The 4740-nt window shown below is 42.8% G+C and overlaps 1 pseudogene; it reads right to left on the bottom strand.

The window, feature by feature from the left end:
- Positions 1-4206: 4206 nt before the first annotated feature.
- LOC126253939 (5S ribosomal RNA) lies at positions 4207-4324 on the bottom strand (annotated as a pseudogene).
- Positions 4325-4740: the final 416 nt, after the last annotated feature.

Here is a 4740-nt window from a genome sequence, read left to right as displayed (position 1 = left end):
ATTTTAACCGTTATATCTCAGTCTGCTCGCTTCTCATGGGCTACAAATTTCAGCGCTCTCCCAGCCTCTAATGAGTGATGTCAGTCGCTCTATTAACTGCAGATATTTACAAGAATATGGAAAGAAAAGGACGAATAACACAAGGAAATAAGTGCAGAAACTATATACTGTTGTGAGCTCTCATTTGTTTGTGAAAATTACTGTTGCGTTGATACTGTTTGTTAATGCTGGTGGGTAAATAAGTATTTTTATTCCGTATATCGTTCCGTCAGTCGATACTGTCGCTTCCGATGTGCCATCTAAAGATAACTTGCTCATTATCGTGTCTGCTTTAGATCAGCAGTAATAATTTTACCAACAGTTATTTACTGCAACAATAATATTAATACTGTATCTCAAAATAATTAAGACAGAACGAAGTTCAATTTTAAAATAGTGTTTATAATTTCTCCGCATCTCCGCTGGAAAACAACTTATTGTTGAATGCACGCTAAAGTTATACCGGGTGATCAAAAAGTCAGTATAAATTTGAAAACTTAATAAACCACGGAATAATGTAGATAGAGAGGTAAAAATTGACACACATGCTCTGAAAGACATGGGGTTTCATTAAGACCAAAAAAAACCATATTTCTAGGCGCGTGAAAGTTTTCTTGCGAGCGTCGTTTTGAGATGATCGTGTGCTCAGCCGCCACTTTCGTCATGCTTAGCCTCCCAGGTCCCCAGACCTCAATCCGTGCGATTATTGGCTTTGGGCTTGCCTGTGTATCGCGATCGACGGACAGCTCTAGGGATGCTGAAAGACAAATGGTTCAAATGGCACAGAGCACTAAGGGACTTAACTTCTGAGGTCATCAGCCCCCTATAACTTAGAACTACTTAAACCTAACTAACCTAAGGACATCACACACATCCATGCCCGAGGCAGGATTCGAACCTGCAACAGCGTGGTTCCGTCTTATTTTATCGTGATGATAATTTCTCCCAATGTAGGTGGGTGACGGACTTGATAGCCATTTCATGCGGGTCGGAGTAGCCGAGCGGTTCTAGGCGCTACAGCCTTGAACCGCACGACCGCTACGGTCGCAGGTTCGAATCCTGCCTCGGTCATGGATGTGTGTGATGTCCTTAGGTTAGGTAGGTTTAAGTAGTTCTAAGTTATAGGGGACTGATGACCTCAGAAGTTAGGTCCCATAGTGCTCAGAGCCATTTTTGAACCAGTCCGACCGGCGAAAGACAACATCCTACACCATTGCCTCATCATAACTCCGGACATGCTTTACAGTGCTGTTCACAACATTATTCCTCGACTACAGCTATTGTTGAGGACTGATGGTGGACATATTGACCACTTCCAGTAAAGATCATCATCTTTGCTTTGTCTTACTTTGTTATGCTAATTATTGCTATTCTAATCAGATTAAGCGCCATCTGTCGGACATATTTGAACGCTTGTATTTTTTCGGTCCTAACAAAACCCCATGTCGTTCCAAGCATGTGTGTCAATTTGTACCTCTCTATCTACATTATTCCGTGATTTATTCAGTTTTCAAATTTGTACTGACTTTTTGATAACCCGGAATATCGTTATTCGACAATAAGAGTGCTGTAAATTTAGCTGTAGAGAATTATGTGTCACTCTGAAAACAGTTACAACACAGGTACTCGCCCTAGCGAGAAAGTAGTTTTCGTTTGTTAACCCGACGTTTTCGCTTCGCCCTGCACTCAGTCTCGTTGAAAGCATATAGTGTCTGAAGGTCTGTAGCTGTGTTCTTCCGCTGAACCTTCCTTGACAATACTCTGCCGTGAACTTTAGTCGTGTTTCAGACTGCACTGAATTGTAAACAAGTCAGTTTAATAAGGCCATTTTTATAGGTAATATTCCCGTCCAGCTCAAGCACCTGGTGGTAGGTTTTCAATTGTTGCCACTTGTGCAACTTGTGTGTCCGTAACATGTTTTCCAGGTAGGTATGCAACAGGGTGGTCATTGTGGAGGATGGTCACGTCGGATCGGCTGATGTCATTTGAGGTACATCCTACCTCTCTGACCTCAAACGAGCCTCATTTGTGTCTCTGTGAGTGTTAGAGCGAAATGGTTGAGTACATGTTTGCAGAATACGCCGACATGATCCTTCTGAACGGCGAACCTCACGGCAATGGAAGTTTTGGTCGTCGCCTTTATCAGGATTGTTCTCTACAACATCTGACTCTATCGCATACGATGTTCGCCACAATTACGCAACGGGTTCGAAAAAGAGTCCCTCCACCGTCAGCAGGCGTGACTCTGATGATCGAAAGAGACGCCGCACACCCGAACTGGAAAAGGCTGTACTGCATGTCAATGAGTAAACGAGCTATTTATTCTGTTATTAATGAGTGGAATTGTAAACCAGGTGACATACTGGGTCATGTCTAATCAATTACTCACAGAAGTGGTCGCGTTAACAACATGTTTTGAAATGGTTGTAGCTCACTCCCCTCTAAAAGTCCTGGAAGTTTGTAACGGAAATTTTCAAAACCACGTACATTCTCATTTTAGTAGTTTTTTTACATTGGCTAAAAATACGAGAAATAACTTCGTGAATACTGATGGAGAAATGATGTGTATCACCGTTTGATGGAAGTGATTTAGTTTGCGAAGTTATTATTTTATTTCGTTTCATTTATTTATTTTTAAGTCTGTAGGGGCAGTTGCCCTCCCCCATCCCTCGCTAGGTACGCCATGGGAAGGTTAACAGACATTTTTCGCCACACCACGAGCTGCATACAAAATATTTAATTGCCAGAACGATATTCAGGCATGGAGGCCATCGTCAGTAACATCTGATACAGAGGACACATAAACAAATGTATACATATCGGTATCTACAACATTTTGCATATACTGGGTGATCAAGAAGTCAGAATTAATTTGAATAAATCACGGAATAATGTAGATAGAGAGGTAAAAATTCACACACATGCTTGGAATGACATCGGGTTTTATTAGAGCCAAAAAAATACAAAAGTTCAAAAACGTCCGACAGATGGCGCTTCATCTGATCAGAATAGCAATAATTAGCATAACAAAGTAAGACAAAGCAAAGATGATGTTCTATACAGGAAATGCTCAATATGTCCACCATCATTCCTCAACAATAGCTGTAGTCGAAGAATAATGTTGTGAACAGGACTGTAAAGCATGTCCGGGGTTATGGTGAGGCATTGGCGTCGGATGTTGTCTTTCAGCATCCCTAGAGATGTCGGTCGATCACGATACACTTGCGGCTTCAGGTAACCCCAAAGCCAATAATCGTACGGACTGAGGTCTGGGGACCTGGGAGGCCAAGCATGACGATTGCCATGCGCAGTCACTGACGTTTTGCTGTCCAGCGCCATCTGTCGGACATTTTGTGAACTTTGTTGTTGTTTCTTGTTCTAATAAAACCTCATGTCATTCCAAGAATGTGTGTCAATTTTTACCTCTCTATCTACATTATTCCGTGATTTATTCAGTTTTCAAATTTATACTGATTTTTTCATCACCCGGTATAACAGTAAAAAAATAATATTAGTTAAATATAATACACATCCTTAACAAGCGATGTGCGTGTGCATTATAAAATGTTCGTGATGTGAAAATTGAAGTGGAAAGAGAAAACATAGAGCGCCGTGGAAATTTAAAATCCAATTATAGCCATGTCTATTTGATCACAATCGGACTGTGCAGTATCCAGGTCGTCATGCTTAAGTGTTTCAGCTGTCAAACAGTAAACGGCCACTCTTCCTGTTCACAATGAATAGCCGTGTCACGGAATAAAAACATAGATCTGGTGGTCATGGAAGGTCGACGTCGATTACTGGGAATTGCTACAACGGGTAGATGGGTTACGATTCAGCAGAACACTAATTTATTTATTTGATATTATGCCCTATTACGTTGTGCTGCGAAATGGGCTGTACATTCTCACTGCGTTTCAGTTCCTACATTCACAGTAGTTTATAATCATTAACCAAACTCAGTCCGAACAGGCCTTGGAAACCCCAACGGCACCGACTGGCCGCCCTGTCATCTTCAGTCCCCATGTGTCACTGGATGCGGATCTGGAGGGGCATGTGATCAGTACACCGCTCTCCCGGCCGTATGTCAGTTGACGAGACCAGAGCCGCTACTTCTCAATCAAGTAGCTCCTCAGTTTGCCTCACGAGGGCTGAGTGCACCCTGCTTGCCAACAGCACTCGGCAGACCGGATGGTCATCCACCCAAGTGCTAGCCCAGCCCGACAGCGCTTAACTTCGGTGATCTGATGGGAACCGGTGTTACCACTGCGGCAAGGCCGTTGCCAACAATAATGACATTACAGTTAAAAAGGTAGCTATTATTTCTTTTGCTAGTATGACTATGTCTACAAAAAATGGTTCAAATGGCTCTGAGCACTATGGGACTTAACATCTCAGCTCATCAGTCCCCTAGAAAGAACTACTTAAACCTAACTAACCTAAGGACATCACACACATCCATGCCCGAGGCAGGATTCGAACCTGCGACCGCAGCGGTCGCGTGGTTCCAGACTGAAGCGCCTTTAAACGCTTGGCCACACCGGCCGGCGACTATGTCTACACCTACATCTACATCTACATGGATACTGTGCAAATGACACTGAAGTGCCTGGCAGAGGGTTCATCGAACCACCTTCACAATAATTATTTGTTATTTCAATCTCGAACAGCGCCCGAAAAACCGATCACCTGTATCTTTCC

The sequence above is a fragment of the Schistocerca nitens genome, chromosome 4, assembly GCF_023898315.1.
Source record: "Schistocerca nitens isolate TAMUIC-IGC-003100 chromosome 4, iqSchNite1.1, whole genome shotgun sequence".
Classification (NCBI taxonomy): Eukaryota; Metazoa; Arthropoda; class Insecta; order Orthoptera; family Acrididae; genus Schistocerca; species Schistocerca nitens.
This window is presented reverse-complemented; position numbering and strand designations above follow the sequence as displayed.